The sequence below is a fragment of the Meriones unguiculatus genome, chromosome 7, assembly GCF_030254825.1.
Source record: "Meriones unguiculatus strain TT.TT164.6M chromosome 7, Bangor_MerUng_6.1, whole genome shotgun sequence".
NCBI lineage: Eukaryota > Metazoa > Chordata > Mammalia > Rodentia > Muridae > Meriones > Meriones unguiculatus.
In genome coordinates, this window is record NC_083355.1 from 7,355,308 (window position 1) to 7,373,566 (window position 18,259).

Genomic DNA, 18,259 nt, shown 5'->3' on the forward strand with positions numbered 1-18,259 from the left:
TGGGGACCTGGGATCCCGCGGGAGTGGGCTACGCTGTCCTTGGAGCACTGAGTGGGTCTGGTTGGATTGCGCTGTATCCCCGGGGGGCACAAGTCGCCAGAGCCAGGGAGAGGTTGTTGGGCCTGACAGGGGCCCTGGGGACTCGGAGGAGGCAGGGCGTCGGGTCTCAGGGTGCGGGTTCTCGTGACGCCGGGTTGCCTGGGGGATCGCCAGGAGCGCGGTCGGAGCCAGCCGGTGGCAGTGGCAGGCCGGGCAGCAGGGAATGTTTGCTCAACGCTGAGCGCCCGCGAGGGGGAGGGGAGGCAACTGGTCACAGGCCAGGGGGATAGCCAGGTGGAAGAGGGCCGGGAGCCAGGCACCCGTACCTCCCCGGCTCGCTGCGTGTTTGCGTGCCTCCGTCTAGGACAACCTGGAGTCTAAACTCAATAAATCACCGGAGTTGCCGGAGCGATAAACCTCGGGCCGGTTCCTCCCCTAGCACCGCCGCTCTGCTCCTTTCTGACTCTAGGAGGAGTGTTTACTTAGGGGTGGGGTTGCCGGGCCCACGCTTTCTAGAACCCTGAATACTTTCCTGTGCCTGGCCGTTTCTGTCCAGTCTGGGGATGTGGCAAAGCCCGTGGCTGCCACAGGGGTCCACCTCCCAGGCCCGGGTTGGGGATCCAAGCTCAGGTGTCGGGGCTTGAACGGAGCAGGCAGTTGGTGCTCGCACTAGCTAAGAAGGTAAACAGACTGGTTAGACCTACGTGAGCCGAAGAAGTCGCTCTGGCCTCTGCCTGCTTTGCATTAACCAGGTGACTGACGCCTAACTCTGCGGAGATGGCTCATTGGCATATGTGAAAAGCCAGCGGGGGGGGGGGGGGGGGCGGGAAGGGGGGATGGAAATCGTGTTAGACTGGTGGCAGGACCCTGCGAACCATCTCTATTTCCTTTCTCTCTTCTCCCTTCCCTACAGTTCCCAAAACCGGGGCTGTTTTTGCCCTGCTTGGTGGTTCACACCTGCAGCCTAGAGGAGCAGGAACTCCAGGCCGTTCTAAGACCACCCTGGACTGCCCAGCGTTCTGTCTCAAAACAAAACCACCGCTCTTAGCCCCTGCTTCCCACCGCCAGGGTTATCTGGTGCTTGCTCACCCTCTGGGAGTCGCTTAAAAAGGCGACTGAGCCCTGCCCTCCACCAGCCTTGTGAGGCGGCTGGCAGGAGAAATGAGGCCATCTTCTCCGAACTCTTTGCTTCCCTGTTCACCCGGGCCCTCTTCTGGAACAAAATCTGCCTTCAAAGGACAAAGCAAGTCCCTCCGGGCAGATGATTCCAACCTCTGGTTCTCCAAGATCCATATTGCATCCTGCTTAGGTCTAGGGAGAAAGAGTTGGGGACCCTGCTGGTGAGTCATCTCTTTGCTGTGGGCTGCTGCTTAAGATAGGCAGAGCTTGAAAGTTCTGTGGGCCCTCAGCTGCTCTCTCTGACTCCAGCCACAGGAGTATCTATGTTCCCTAATGCCTCCCACACTCATTTAACCCAATAGCTACTCTATTTCTGCATTTAAAAAAAAAAATACGGTAGGCATCAGAAACGGTCCATTGCTGAAATTGCCCATCTGCCCTTGCAGGCACTCCTGGATTGGCAGGGAGCACAGCTCTGTCCTCACCTTCCCCCTGCTCTGAGTCCTTGAGTTCCTGCTGAAAGGCAGGCTGACCATCTTCATTCACTGGGCCCATCTTTGAGCTGCCAGAGGGCCCCTCAGTCCCGGAGCCTTAGAAATGCCACCCACCTCAGGAGCGATGGTGGATGCCTATAATCCCAGCACTCAGAGAGGCAGAGGCAGGCAGATGTCTGTGAGTTCAAGGCCAGCCTGGTCTACAAAGTGAGTCCAGGACAGCCAAGGCTATACAGAGAAACCCTGTCTTGTCTTAGGGGGGAAAAAGTGCCTGCTGGCAGTGTGGCTGGGCAAGCCAATTCGTCCCTCTAACCCCTCACTTTCCTCTTTTCGAAAATGAGAATGATGACACATCCCCCCAAATACAACTTGTCTAGAATGTCCCCCTCACACACACATGCCTGGCACTTACAGATGGATTCTTCCCTGTGTGATGCTCCAGCCCTCTGAGCCATAGACCTCTCCACAAAAAGGCCGCTAATTGTTCTGAAACCGCACACTGGAAGAAGTTGCTTCTCCAGCATTCCTTCAATTCCATCTCACACCACTAAAGAAGGCTTGCCTGGCTGGGCCCTCCTGAGCTCTGGTTTGTGCTGGGCTTTCTGTCTCGGGGCTCTGTTCCTTCTACCCCTTGTCTCTGTCAGAGCAAAATATTTTCCAGACTCCGCCCTGCCTCAGCGTCCCTTCTCTGAGAAGCCTTCCTCATTCCCCCCAGAAAGAACTAGGGTTTCTCTGCGTAGCCCTGGCTGTCCTGGAACTTGCTATGTAGACCAGGCTGGCCTTGAACTCCAGTTTCCACCTGCCTCTGACTCCTGAGTGCTGGGATTATAAAGGTGTGTGCCACCACCCCTGGCTCAGAAAGGACTATCTTACGTGGGATCGAGAAGTGGCTCTGCAGTTAGGAGCACTTGTTGCTCTTGCAGAAGACCCAGGTTCAGTTTCCAGCACCCACATGGTAGCTCACTGCCATCCAGAATTCTTTCTTCGGACCTCCTCAGGCACCAGGCATGCATGTGGTAAGCATACATACAATGCATGCAGGCCAAACAGTTATCCGCATAAAAGAGATCTATCTTAGAAAGTATTTTTAGAAGAGAGAACCACCCTGAGTCGCCTTGTTCACTAAGCCTACCATATGTTCTCTTATTTATAATTTATTCTAGTGTGTTTTAATTAACCTTCTAAATTGTCTTCCCAATTAGAACTGCCTTTCTTAAGAGCAGGGACCTCTGGTCCTATCATCTGATATACAGCAATGACACATAGTAGGTTTTTTAGTGGAAGCTCTTAAACTTCCCATTCTGTGCAAATCACTGCAGACTACCGCCTTACACCAGTGACCTTACAAATGATGCCTTACCCGCCCTGTTACCTCACCGGTGTTACAGCTTCCTGAGAAACAGGAAGGCCTTATGCCTGCTGGAGAAGTTAGCTTTTCCCGATACCACTAGCAAGGCTCCATGACATAAGCCAGGGCGGAGCCGGATGTGGTGGCACACACTTTTGATCCTAGTACTCCGAGGCAGAGGCAGGCAGATTCCTGTGAGTTCAAGGCCAGCCTGGTCTACAAAGGCTACACAGAGAAACCCTGTCTCAAAAAAAAAAAAGAAGTCGGGGCAAAAACTTGCTAACATTATACATGATACATTCATTATGGGTATAGCCAACCCGTGTATTACAAGTCACACATGTTTGTTCCAGGAGCAGGGATCCTGGATCACAACAGGTAGACTCTCTCAAGGGTGCCAGGAAAGCCAGTTCTGGCTTAGAGACCCAGGGTCTTGATGGGTTAAACACAGTCTCTCAATGTCAGGCATGCTGGCAATTCCTGTAATCCCAGCACTTGAGAGAGACAGGAGATTATAAATTCTTCCTTGACTATATATTAGGCTAGAGGCTAGCCTGGGCTACATGAGACCATGTCTTATCCATTCACCCACCCCAAGAAAGAAGGAAAGAAAAAAGAAGGTTAGGGGGTAGGGGGAAAAAGGCAGGCAGGTCATCCCACAGTGAGAGTGGACTCTGGAACCCTGTGTGTAGAGTTGGGGGTGGCTGGAAGTCTCTCAGCTGCTGGTAAACAGTTTGTTTCACCTCTCCTTGCCTGTGTTAACCACGACTGCTTCAGGTGCAGTATATGCCAGGCTCCTTTCCCCTGGAGCTCCCAGGGCTTCCTGCAGAGCTGAGACAGTTTGGTTATTTTGAGAGGATTCATACCAGGGCAGCCGAGTTAAGAAGCAGGAAGCCAGGATCCAAGGGAGTTAAATACTCACTCACCACTGCTCGCTGCCCATGGCTGACCTCTCAGGAATTGTACCAGGAAGCGGGCTTTGGGTAGAGCCTGCTGGAATGTCACCTGACGCTGAACCCTTCCACGAAACCTGTGCCTTCCTTGTCCGGTGTCAGCCTCCCACCCGCTCCCTTCTACAGCTCAGTGGCTCAAGGGCAGTACCCAACTCCCCAGGGAAGGAAGAACAGGATTTTCTAAGATTTTCTTCTGGGTTGGCCAGTCCTCACCAGTGGAGCTAGCATTCCTGAGAACTAAGCCGATCAACTCACCCAGCTCTTCCAACACCAAGACAGAAACCACATGGCATTCGGATAGCCCTACCTCAGAGAGTGTCACTCCAGTCTGAGAACCTTACAGGGGCTGAGCCCTTACCCTCCAAACATACTGCACTGCTCATAACCTTCCTGTGGTCCTGCAAAACCCAACCTAGTGAGGGATGGTCACTTACAATGATCATAGCTGATAACAGCTCCCCTGGGCCCCTACGTCGAAGTACAAATTCCTGTCTCTGCATTTTCAGTCCTTCTGGCCTGTACTTAAGGAAGATCCTTCCTCTTCCCCACAGGAAATAGTCACTCTAGCCAGAGAAGCCTGAATCAATCAGCCTCCCACACTGGCCTTCCGGTGGCTCCCTCCCATTGGCCCCCATTCTCAATCCAGGATGCCCTCCCCATCTCTCAGCCCATCGGGGACCTGCCCCATCCCTGATTTGAAGCCCTAAGGATTCTACTGTAAAGAATACTAGTGACACGAGAGTCCTGTCCTCCTTTTTGGTACGTACCTAGGAATCTTTCAGTATTTACAGTTTGTTTGTTTGTTTGTTTGATTAGTTGGTTGATTGGTTTTGCTTAGCTTGGTTGAACACAAATTCTTTAAGTAACCGAAGATGACCTTGAACACACAACCTCCCTGCCTCTCTCTGTCCCCCAAGCTCTGAGACTACAGGTGTGGCCTCTACTCCTGGCCTTACTCTTTGCAGTGTTAATTTTTAAAGTTGTTTTTGAGATGGCCTCCCCAAGTATCTGAATTCTGGATCCTCATCTCTCCTTCCAACGAACTGTATTGTTAATGATATCTTCGGCATGCATATCTTTCTTAACCCTCCACCCACGCCCCCTGATAGTCTCTACTGGGAATAGATTCTAGATTCCAAAGCTCTTCTTCCCAGAAGCCCCTGGCATAGAATGGTACACAGGTAAAATGGAGGCATAAACTACCAGTGGATTGCTTGGATTGATTGTCAAGGGCTGTAGGAGGCTCTCAGCCTTCTGTAAAGGGATAGGAGTAGGGGCAGAGAGTCTGGAGTCGACAAGAACCCTGTAACCAGGCCGCTGGAGCCCCAGGTCTGGGGCCGATGGGCTCAGAGAGGAAGCCTAGTTGATAATCCAGCACCGGTGGTGGTTTGCCTCTGTTTGGCATTAAACCATTTCTGTCTCTTACGCAAATGATGCTTACCGTAGCTATCCAAATGATAAACAGATCTCACAAGACGGGTAGTAGTAGAGTTCCACCAGGCAGCTATTACTGTCTCTATTTTATAGATTTTTTTTTAAAATAAACAAATTCACAGAGGCTAAAACCAGCCGTGAGTTATGACCATTTGCCTTTGGATTGGACTATACGTGCGCGCGCACGCACGCACGCGCACACACACACACACACACCGCACATCCTTACCGCTGTCTGCCTAATGGACTGTTGTTTATGTACGTGTGTCCTCAACCAAGGTGCACTGCTTGCACATGGCGAGGCTCTGGTTCACACCTGTAAAGGGAGGTAGCAGATGGAAGGTCTGTGAGGGCCTACGGAGGCTAAGTGAGGGCTGCAGAGCGCACCTGCTGGCAAGCCCACAGGGTCTCCAACCGTCCTCCCTCCTCCAGCCAGTCTTTCCCCTTCAGAGGCCAGCCACAGCCTGTTCCCATTCTCCACTGGTGGCCATTCTTCCGACTGGTCACTTCAACTCTCCGCAGCCTGCAGCCATTTGGCTGATCACCAGCCTCTGTGGCCACCACCAGCTCGGCTCTTCTCCAGCGGATCCAGCCAGCACCGACTTGCTGAGCAAAACAGAGCCTTATTTATTTACTATGTTTGTTTGTTTGATTGACTGATCTTTAAGATGCCATCTCAGGTAACCCAGTGTGGGCTGGAATTGGCTGTGAAGCCAAGGATGACCTTGAACTTCTGATCCTCCTGCCTCCACCTCCTGTGAGCTGAAATTACAGTGGCTCCACCACAACTGGCTTATTGGGTGCTAGGGATGGACCCAGGGCTTCAAGCATGCTGAACAAGCCCTCTCCCAACTGAGCCACATCTGCAGCCTCTGATTTTGTTCTCATTGGGTTTCACTCGATAGTCCACAGATAGTCATAGCAATCCTCCTGTCTCAGCCTCTTGCCACCACGCCTGCTCAACAAAACTTTTATTTTTATTTTTTTTTTAAGAAAGAAATTATTTTTTAAAGATTTATTTATTACTTATACAACATTCTGCCTGCAAACCAGATCTTACTATAGATGGTTATAACTCAGGACCTTTGGAAGAACAGCCAGTGCTCTTAACCTCTGAGCCATCTCTCCAGCCCTCCACAAAACTTTTAAAAGACCCAGTCACTCACTGCCTACCCCCTAGTCTGAAATTTGAGGGCACTAATACTCTTGAACCCAGCTCAGACCTCTGGTGATGGAGGACAGCCAGGGGGCCATGGGGAGGCCTCACTTGCCTGCACTCACCAGAGATGGTGCTTCTAGCAGGGCAGGGCAGGGAGGGGCCAGCCAGCTGGCTTCAGGGCTATGTCGAGGGCCAGCTGTTCCCACTGCTGTTGGAGCTTGACTGTCTTTCTTTGCCAGAAGCCTGGTTGCGGTGTAGCTCAGACTGCCGGGAACTCATGGGCTATTCTGGGAGTGTGGTGGAGAGGGGCAGCCGGTGAAACTTCAGCTCCCTCGGTTTCCAGGCCCGTCCCCTCCCTGCTGATGATAAGGCAGGGTTTAGGCATTATGCAAGTTCAGAACCACTGATGGCCCGTCTGAGGGTCTTAATAGCAATTGTGGTCTTGCTAAAGTGGGACCTGGCAGGAGCTGGTGGCATGTGTTCAGCTTTGGGCTTAGCAGTAGTCTTTCTTACTGTCACTCACAGGGCCCACAGGCCTTTCCCACCAGTTTACAAAGTTAACTCATTCATGGACCTTCTGAAGCAATCCCAGGCTGGCCCCAAACTCACAGAAATCTGTCAGGTTAAATGTAGTGATCAATTTCCTCCAAGGTTTTTGTTTTTTTAATATTTTTATTACATTTATTTGTTTGTTTGTTTGTTTGTTTGCAGGGGGGTTATTGCAAAACACACAGCTTCAGAACTGACTGCGTCATTTGCTTTGAAAACAAATGATCTGGACTCCTTTTCGACCAAGTCCCTGGGAGCCTGCTTGATATCCACACCCCAAAAGGTACACACTAGACTTAAGAAATGTAAGGTTAAGGATGGGTATGGTGGCACATGCTTTTAATCCCAGTACTCTGGAAACAAAGACAGGCAGATCTCTGTGAGTTCAAGGCCAGCCTGGTCTACATAAGAGTTCCAAACCATCCAGGACTATACAAGGAGACCTAGCCTTGAAAACAAACAAACAAAAATACAAAAAATAAGGTTGGGGCCCACTGGACCATCTTACCAGTCCAAGACTGTAGATTTCTGAACCAACCCTGTCCAATCAGGACCTCTCATTTACTGAGGGTACAGGCTATCCTAGAACTCACTCTGTAGATCACGCTGGTCTCAAACTCACAGAGATCTCCCTGTCTCTGCCTCCCAAGTGCTGGGATTAAAGCAAGCAGCACCACCACGTGGCTTGTAAGATCTCTTAAGATTGCAGCCCCTTAAGCACAAGCCCATTTTGGATACTGTGTGTGGAAACTGTGTGGTAGTTTTAATGAATGAGAAGGGCTTCTTCAGACTACTTGTTCCCACATTGGTGGAACTGTTTGGGAAGGATTAGAAGGTGTGGCCTTTTGGAGGGAGATGTTTCATTGGTGGAGGGCTTTGAGGTTTCAAATGCTATTCCTGTTTCTCTCTCTATCTTTCTCTCTCTCTCTTTTTTGAGACAGAGTTTCTCGGTGTAGCCTTGGCTATCCTGGACTTACTTTGTAGAGCAGGCTGGCCCCAAACTCACAGAGCTCTGCCTGCCGCTGCCTCCCAGAGTGCTGGGCTTACAGGCATGCACCACCACCTCTGGCTACTGTCTCTCTCCCTCTCCACTTGAAGATCAAGAAGTAAGCTCTCAGTTGTTTCTGCTGCCATATCTTTGTTCTCCCATCATGGACATCAACCCTCTGCAGGGCCCCAAACTAAACCCTTTCTTTCCTAAGTTGCCTCTGTTGTGGTGTGATGTCTTATCACAGCAACAGAAAAGTAACTAAGACATAGTACTTCCAGAGAGAGTTGCCAAGGTGAACAAAGCCACAGGCTGTGATTGGATGGTGTATGGCAGGAAGGCAATCTCATTAAATAGAACTAATCGTTTTGTTTTGTTTTTCTGAGACAGGGTTTCTCTGTGTAGCCAGCCATGGCTGTCCTGGACTCGCTTTGTAGACCAGGCTGGCCTTGAATTCACAGAGTGCTGGGATCCCAAGTGTGAGCCACCCACCGCGCCCGGCAGAAGGAGTCTTGGAAACAGTTTGACGGGAAAAAGAAGTCCCCAGAGTAAATAAGAGACCCACCCCAAATTTGCCTGGGGAGAGACCAGACACCTTGGTAGTTTACAATGAGAAGGTCCTAGAAGGAAGCTGAAGGAGATCAGGCTGTGCCCTACTTTCGGAATTGTGCTTTGCCCTCGGCGACTTCATGTTACAAAGCAGCACTTGTGCAGATAGAGAAGTGGGTTGATACTGCGTATTGAGCACATAGGCAGTACCACCTGTGAGACAAAGAACTGGTCCCTATAAGTAAAAGGTTCTACCGACAAACCTGTCGAAGGAGCCTGGGAACATGTGGGCATGTGGCCTGGTTCAGAGTGTGTCTGGATGTCCTTGCAGGAGAGTGCAGCTACCTGTGTGCCCCTGATCCAGAACTGGTCCTCCTCTGTGGGGAAGGTCATCTTCTTCACCCAGGCATGCAGCTTTGGGAGGAACACAGGTGGAACAGTGAGGAAGCGAGTGGAGAACCCGCCTTGACAGCCAGTCATTGGGTCACATGTTACAGCCAAGTCACTTTCACACCCCCACATGGACATGTTAAAACCATAAACCAGTCAGGGCGAGGCTGTGCAAGCCTTTAATCCAGCACTTGGGAGGCAGAGGCAGATGGAACTCTGTAAGTTCAAGGCCAGCCTGATCTACATAGAGAGCTCCAGAACAGCCAGGGATACATAGTGAGACCCTACCTAAAAAAAAATAACTAATTAATTAAAAAAAAAATTAGAGCCAGACATAAGAGCATATACTGCTCTTCTAGAGGACCTGAATTCTGTTTCCAGCACCCATGTTGGGTGGCCCACAACTATCTATGACTCCAGCTCCAGGGGTTCTAGTGCCCTCTTCAGGACTCCATTGGCATCCTTAAACACACGCACACACACACACACACAAAGACAGAAATAAATATTTGTTTAATGGGAGGGCTGGAGAGATGTCAGAGGTTAAGAGCACTGGCTGCTCTTATAGAGGACCCTGATTCAGTTCTCAGCCCCCACATGGTGGCTCAAAACCTTTTGTAACTCCAGGTGGCGTGTCCTCTTATGGCCTCTATGGGCACTCACTCATACAGACACAGATATACATACACATAAATAAAAACAATAAAAATAAAATTTAAAAATTCAGAATGACCAGGCTAAGAACTTACCAAACACTCCAGGAAGGCTGCAGAATTCTCGCTGGACACCATCAAACACTACAGTGGTAATGGCTCCCACCGACAGGCCATCTGAAATCTGAACACAGGGTGTGCATGAAGGAATCAACAGGCAGAGACTGTCCCTGGGCTTTAGTTCAGCTCAGTCCCTGCTGCAGATGTGACCTAATCAGTGGCTGTCCATCTGCCTGTCCATCCATCTACCTTATAGAAGTTCTGCTCTTTGTCTCTGTGGCTCAGCTCAACCTCCAGGGCTGGATCAACCCATGACCAAGAAGCTAGGCTCTGAGTTTCTCCAGTTATCTTATCTCCCATCAACACAGGCCTCTATTTCTGTCAGCTCTCTACGTTTCTTACAGCAGCTTTGAACTCTTTAGAATCATTGGCCCTTCTGTAGCCATTCTGTTACGCACACAGGCACACACACACACACACACACACATTTTATATACATGAATATCATTACTGGGTATCTATAATCTATGATCTGAGAATTAATATATTAATAATTAAGACTGGAATAAAAGAACTACTGTTTGCCAGTGACCAGCTATCCAGGCAAACTGGGATTCCTCAGCAAATTGAAGCCAATGAGACTGACATAGTTTCTGAAATTATTTTTATTCAATAAATTCTGATAACTGTGCAAACACGAAAATGCACCCATCTTTTTTGTTGTTGTTCCTTCTGACATCTGATATTGTATCATATGCTTGTGACCAGGGCAGGAGTCTGGGGTCAGGGGCCAGTGCAAACACTTATAAACATTTTTCTTGTTATCAAAAGCTGTTATCAGGCCTGGGACATGGATCAGTGGGTAAGGGTGTTTGCAATGAAAGCCTTGCCACCTGAATTTGTTGCCCAGAACCAACATAAAAGCAGGAGAGAACTGACTCCACAAAATGATCCTCTGACCTCCGCATGCACACCATGGCACACACATGGATATATACCAGGAAGTAAGGACAATTTAGACAGCAGTTTTTAACCTGAGAGTCACAACTCCTTTGGAGGCACCTGAGGACCCTTTCACAGGGGTCACCTAAGACCACTGGAAAACACAGATTTGACATTACAATTCATAACAGTAGCCGGGTGCAGTGGCCCACACCTGTAATCCCAGCACTCAGGGTGGCAGAGGCAGGCCGATGTCTGTGAGTTCGAGGGCAGCCTGGTCTACAAAGCACAGCCAAGGCTACACAGAGAAACCCTGTCTCGAAAAACCAAACCAAACAAACAAAAAACCCAGTTCATAACAGCAGCAAAATGACAGTTATGAAGTAGCAACGAAAATAATTTTATGGTTGCGAGTCACCACAACATGAAGAACTGTATATGTTAAAGAGTCTGTAGCACTAGCAAGGTTGAGAAACACTGATTTGGACCCTAATGACAATTCAGGGACTTCCATCCCTAGTGACCTTTCTTCCTCTATTCCAGGCCTACCTGGCTGGGCGGAGTCACTGCAGAGCTGGGAGAACACCTGGAGGCTCTTTGCATCCTGGTTTTATTAGGGATCCCAGAGGCAAATGTGCCAAGCTCCCTGCCTCACCCCAACCCCACCACCTTTCCTGCAGTCACTCAGCCGTTTACTGCTTCCTGCTGTTGAGGGGCAGGCAGGGGCCTCAGACTCTGGAGAAAAAGGAATGGGGGCAGTTCTTCCATGCAGGCCCCAGGCTCCCAGGCCTTGGGCTTGTCAAGGTCACTTTTCTCGCTCACACTAAAGCAGCCAACTCAGAGCAGTGGAACAGTGGAGATTTACTCCCAACAGTCCCTTCGCCCTAATACCATATTGCATTTCAAAACAGTTGTCTTGCTCACTGGGCCATTTCCTAACCAGGCCTGCAAACAGCAGCTCAGCGACTTCCCCGTCCTTGGACCTGCTTTGGTGATGAAATATGATCCAGGAGAGTCCCTCTTGGCCTTGGAGGAGCCTAAGCAGTCAGCTCTCTGCCTACTCATAGTGCAAAAGGATTCCCAGCAGCACATTAGTTGTTCTTATTATCTTTGAGACAGGGTCTCACGTAGCCCAAGCTGGCCTTGAACATGACATGCAGCCAAAAATGACTTCTGATCTTCCTGCCTCCATCCACCACCATCCCCCCATCCCACCCCCTTTTTGTTGTTGTTGTTTTGTTTTGTTTTTATCACCCTGTAATCCAGGCTGGCCTCGAACTCAGAGATCTACCTTCCTCTGCCCTCCAAGAACCGGGATTAAATGTATGCGCTACCACCCACCAGGTCCCCTGTATCTATTTGTGTGCAGTGCCCATAGAGTCCAGAAGAGGGCATCAGATGTGCTGTAACTTGAGTTACAGAGAGTTGTGGGTACTGGGTACTAAACCTGGGTCCTCAGCAAGAGCAGCAAGTACTCTCAGCCACTGAGCCATCTCTCAGGCTCAGCACCCAGGTTTTATACACAATGCTAGGATTTGAACCCAAGGCTTTATAGATGCTAGGCAAGCTCTCTGTCAACTGAGCCACACCCCCTGTAATGGCCCCTGTTTGGAGGGAAAGGGTACCCTTAGAGACTAGGTCTTACTCTGTAGCCCAGGCTGGCTAACATCTCTCTGACCCATGTTTCCCAATGTGTTTCTGAAACCAATAGTTTTCTAAAAGTTCTGTGTTGAGCAGAGTTCCAGCTCCCCTCCAAAGCACAGTGCCCAGACCCTTGCTCCTGATGCTCACTGACTCCTCTCCAAATGAGCCATGTGTGCCTGGAAAGACAGGGACAGAGGGCAGTTTCTGGTGCCAGTGGGCTGGGGAGCTCAGGTTAGGTCTTGTTTTGTCCTCATTGGTGGCTGCAGTGGATCATCATCATCATCATCATCATACCCACCCTTGTCCCCGAACTCGATCATGGCTTCATGATCTTCAGACTTCTTGCATTCTGTCCTCACAGAGGGCCACTTCCTCCATGCAGTCAGTCCAGGCCCAGAGTCAGCCACGTCTCTTGGGATGACAAAAGCTCTCTGACAGTTCACTTCCATTTGCAGATGAGAAAACTGAAGCCTGGAAGAGTTAAGTAACTAGCACTAACTACAAAGTAATGCCTGAGCCACTACTGACTCCTGGATGTGATGCCCAGAATGACAGCACTCGCTGCTGTCCAAATTTGTTCTTTTGCCTCGTCACTCTGTTTCTTCAACCTGACAGAAACAGGCCTGACCAGGTCTAAAATTACTCTCCGGGATGGCTTGGGGATAGCTAGGATGTTGCGCAAAAGAGACCTGCAGACAGTAGCCACAGGACCTGGCTCTGTTGCTCCTTGACTGTGGGGCCCGTGATGTCATTTCCTGCTTGGTAACAAAGGCAGCTCTGCTGCCTGCGCCCCCCCCCCAACACACACACACTGGTTGTCATGGGTGGAGTGAGCTTAGCGGTGTTAAGAGTGTTTGGGAAGCTTATTCAATGCTCTTCAAATAAAAGGTATTGTCAGCCTCCTCAGAGGGCCATGAGTGTGTAGCTGCTTTACAAATATTTGTTGGTTTCAATGAAAGGGCTTCCTACCAAACCGAGAAGGAGCAAGGCCAGCGGGGCCACTCTGCTCTGTAGCCACAGCCAGCCACCAAAGCTAGGGAGACTGCTAAGGAGGTGTGTGATGTCATCCCTCCTCTCTCCCAGTGAACAAGGATGGCAAAGAGAGAGATGATCAATATTCCACATTATTCCTGTAATTGGTGGCTATATAAACAAGCTACCCCAAATTTAGTGCCTGTAAAACAATAATATTTATTTATTTAGTGAGACAAACTTATGCAGCCCAGACTGCCTTCCAGATCCACATGTAGGCCAGAATGACTTTGATCTCCTGATCCTCCTGCCTCCACCCCCTTCGACAAGGTGTTCATTTGGCACTATACCTGGTTTCATACAATCTGCTACCTGAGCTACAGCCCCATTGATTTATTTCTGTCTGTCGTGGTTGCATGAGTTGGCAGGGTTCAGCAGGTAGACATCCCTTTTCCTGGAGTCACTCAGGTGCTACTGGGTTACCCAGGGCGATGAGAGTTTGGGTCCTGGGAGCATCAAGATGGCAGGTGCCATCTTCCAAGTAGTCCCATTCCCATGTCCTGACCTCAGCCCCCTCCATTCAGTGTGATAGCCACATGGGGGTGTTTGATTATCCCCTGGACAGCTGTGTAGGCCTAAGCTCTGCGGCTAACCAAACAATTATTCTGGCTTCCATCTTAAATGAAGTTATCAGCTGCTTCGACTGTAGTTTTCAGGGCTGGAGAAGGGGAGCCCATGCTTGGTCAGGCTCATCTCTCCCAAGCAGTCTCTGGCCTTGATTTCAAACTGCTGCAGCCCTGCCAGGTTCACATAGGACGTATTAGCTTCTCATGGCTGTTGTGACAAACTGGGTGACCTTAGAAAGATGTCAAATCAAAATGTCAGCAGGACTAATTTCTTCTGGTAGCTCCCGAAGGATGCCGTCTCACCTCTCTCCCAGTGGCTAGGGGATGCCAGAGGACTGTGGCATCCCTTAGGTTTTAGGAGCATCACAAATAGTCACTTTTGTCTCCACCTCAATCTTCGTGAGACCTTTTTAGGTCTCAAAGTAGCTTCCTGGACATCTCCGGTTCCAATCCTGACAGTCTGTATCGAATTTATCTTTATCCTTCTAATCTATTACTTTTTTTTTTTTTTTTTTTGAGAAGGATGGACTGTATCCCAGGGTGGCGTGGAGCTCACTGCATAGTCAAGGATGACTTTAACTTCTTCTGCACCCTCTTTAAGCAGTGGGAGAACAGGTACAAACTACCGTACAGGCATTATTTATGCAGTGTGGAGGGCGGGGGACTCAGAATCAGGACTTCACAACATGCTAGGCAAGTTTTCTACTTAAAACTTTTCTACACGGCCTGCTCAAGCACTCTCTCTTTTTGAGATAAGGCCTCCCTGTGTGGTACAGGCTGGCCTTGAATTTACGATCCACGGGCCTCAGCCCCCAAGTGCTGGAATTACAGGTGGGGGCCACCACACCCTGGTATCATCAAAATCTTATCTTATGTACTTAGTTACGTTTATCAAGGCCCAGATTCCAATAAGGGTGTGATGGTAGAGTCCTGTTACCTGAACCGGAGTTAGCAGCAGCCTGGCCTAACAGCAAACACTCAAACATAGTGAGGACCACGGAGCACTTCATACACAGCGGCCTCATGCTCATTTTTCTAATGCCCAAGGGCCTTTCCACCCAGGGCAGTCTCAGCTTTCCTAGGGGAGAGCAGCAGGATGCCCAGCTGAGCACATGGTGGCTTATAGATAGCTGAGCTCTCTGCTCCCGCAAGCTACCAACTTGCTTCTAGTCTGCAGCTGGCCCCGGGTTCCTCACTTCATCCTCGTATCTCAGCATTCACAGTTCCCCTTTGATGACAGTTAACTCCGTGTGCTTTCCAACAATTTAGCACTTCCCTAAGCCTGGGTTCCTCCTCTGTAAATACGAACCGAGATCGCTGCCTCATCGCATGGTCACACACACATATTAAATAAAATGCTGGGGCTAGCGATGATGGAACCAGGAGGAAAGGCACTTGCTGCCAAGCCTGACGATCAGAGTCCAGACCCCAGGATCCACAGGACGGAAGGAGAGAGCCGACTGCTGCAAGCTGTTCTCTGACCCCCACACGTACGCTCTGGCATTTGCCACGCAGACACACAAAGTAAATAAGCAAGTAAATAGATTAGAAAAAAAATCGCTGGGCACAGTGACTAGCGCTTTTAATCCCAGCATTCAGAAGGCCGAGGCAGGCAGATCTCTGTTGAGTTTAGAGCCAGCCTGGTCTACACAGTGACTTTTAGACCCGTAGAATGGTCATTAATATCTTATATATTAATATCTTACATGATTATTAAGGCGGCAATTATTCCTCAACCTGCTATTATATAAATAAATGGACACAGAAACCTGTTAGATTTTTGTTGTTGTTGTTTTATTTTTGAGACAGGGTTCCCTCTGTGTAGCCTTGACTGTCCTGGACTTCCTTTGTAGATCAGGTTGGCCTCGAACTCACAGAGATGCACCTGCCTTTGCCTCCCAGAGTGCTGAGACTACAGGAGGGCACCACCATACTGGACTAACCTGTTAGATTTTTTTTTGACAGGCCTTAATGCACTGGGGCTGGGCAAATCTTACCCCCTAAACTGTCTTGTCTACTTCCCAGCCAAAACCCCCCAAAATACTTTGCACATGCTCCATTTGAGCTGCTTCTCTCCATTACGTCCATCCTCAGAGTAAGCTCCTCCTGGCCACATGCTTCGAGCTTCTAACCCAAGGCAACCTGCTCCTCTTCCTCCTTCCTCTGCTGCATCTCTCTCATGGTCCTTCTGTGGCCCCCAAAGCCCTCAAACCTTGGCTCATCCTTCTGCCCAGCCCAGGTGTGCGCAATTTTATTAGCCAATCAGGGATAATTTGGGAGACAAGGTTACAGAGCATCACTTGGTGTACATTTGAATGTGCTCTTCTGGGGTGTAGCCAGATCTTGGGGGGGCCAGTAATTAACAGTTAAATACATAGCATCAGACCAACCTAACATAGACCAGCCAGGGCTGCATAGCGAAACCCTGTCTCAAACAAGATTCCTGGCAGGGACCAGGCATGATGGCACATGCCTTTAATCCCAGCCATTCTAGGCGGCTGAGGCAGGCAGATCATTATAAAGTTGAGTCCAACCACCATCTCAATTTAAAAAAGGATGTAAGGTTGTAGCTCAGTGGTAGAACACTTGTCTATCCTGTGTGAGGTCCTGGAGTCAAGTCTCCCCACAACACACACACACACACACACACACACACACACACACCACCAGGCCCTTTCTAGCATGTGGGACGTGCTCACTGAGCAACATACTAGTCACAACGACAGGTTAGCGGTAGCTGTGTGCGTATCAGGGGCTGTGGGATATGCCTTCGAGACATGATGTTCTGGACCTCTGGGTTCCCAGAGCCAAATGCAAATCTTGTCCCTGTGTTTTTGCAATTCTGTTGGTCAAAGGGATGGGCATTAAAAAAAAAAAAAAAAAAAAAAAAAGATTTATTGATTTAATGTGGATTGGTATTTTGCCTATATGTGTGTCTGTGTGAGGGTGTCTGATCCCCCGGAACTGGAGTTAGCTGGTTGTAAGCTGCTGTGTTGGTGCTGGGAACTGAACCCAGGTCCTCTGGAATAGTTGCCAGTAAGGACTCTTGTTTTTGTTTTTGTTTGAGACAGGGTATCTGTGTGTAACAGCCCTGGCTGACCTGTCCTGGAGCTCACCCTGTAGACCAGGCTGGCCTAGAACTCACAGTGATCCACCTGCCTCTGCATCCCAAGGGCTGGGATTAGAGTCCTGCACCACCACCACCACCAGGACCAGTAAGGACTCTTAACCACTGAGCCGACTCTCCAGCCCCCACCATTTGTTCTTAAAAAGACTTCTTAGAACACAGCCCTGTGGATTTATTGACTATCGACTCTCTGATTTCATGCTACATTACAGCAGTGAGGAAGATCACATGACATTAAAAAATACCCTTGCTCTCTGGCCCTTTAGGGAAAGTTTGATCACCCTGAATAAGGGCAGTTGCCAGGTTCCCAGGCTGCCCTCTGCATCAGATGGTTCTAGCATGGGCTTCTGTTGGGCAGATAGAAGATTGTAAGAAGCCCCTGTTTACAATCGGGAAAGGATAGTTTGGTGTCAGGATTTGTTCAGAACTAGAGCCCAGCTAGGGGCCAAGGAGTCCCTGACTTCACCCCTGCCCTGATTGGGCCACTGGGTGGGCACCCAAGGAGCCAAAGTACCCTCTGGGCCTCCAGGCAGCAACCAGTGCAAAACAACTGTTTTCCCCAGGAAGACAGGAGGGGACTTGTTCAGAATCACCACGCAGGAATGCAACACTTTCCACCCCCTGCCCCAAACTGACTGCAGAGCCTCCCAGCAGAAGGTGAATTTCCCCGCCTGAGATAGAGCAGGGCTGTAACCCAATCTCCTCTGTATTAGTGTGACCTGATTGAAGTGGCTGTCCGGTGATCCCCTCCCCCATTCCTGTCCTCTCTTCCCACTCCAGGAAGAGAAAGGTCTAGGCAGACTGCTCTCCTGTTATTGGTCAGAACGACCGGTCCAGGATTGCCTGATTAGGAACGTCAGCAATCTCTTTCTTGCTTCTGGGTGTCCTGGGTTCTCTCTGGGCTGTGATAGCTGCCGCTTTCCAGAGCTGCCAGGGGCTCTGAGGAGGGGGAGGGCCTGCTCTTTGCAGAGAAAAATTGGAGTGCCCAGTTTACCTGCTTCTGGCTTCAATCACCAAATAAACAAGTGCGTAGGCCCCACTCCTCCTCTCTGGCCAGTGAAGTGTGCCAGCCCTGGCTGTGCCTTTGGGTGCAGAAAGCTGCTGGCTCAGGCTGGCCACAGCTCCTGCTGAGCCATCAACAACCCCAGAACCCCAGCTGCAGCTGCCTCCTGGGGAGGATGCCATACTGCCCAGCCCCCTTGCTCTGCTGAGT

General features: G+C 49.9%; 1 long non-coding RNA gene across 1 annotated transcript; it reads left to right on the forward strand.

Annotated features, from left to right (window-relative positions):
- Positions 1 to 541: 541 nt before the first annotated feature.
- On the forward strand, positions 542 to 10,442 carry LOC110548163 (uncharacterized). Its single transcript, XR_002476383.2, has 4 exons — positions 542 to 791; positions 4,505 to 4,712; positions 7,258 to 7,378; positions 8,474 to 10,442. It is a non-coding gene; the product is annotated as an uncharacterized LOC110548163 (long non-coding RNA).
- Positions 10,443 to 18,259: the final 7,817 nt, after the last annotated feature.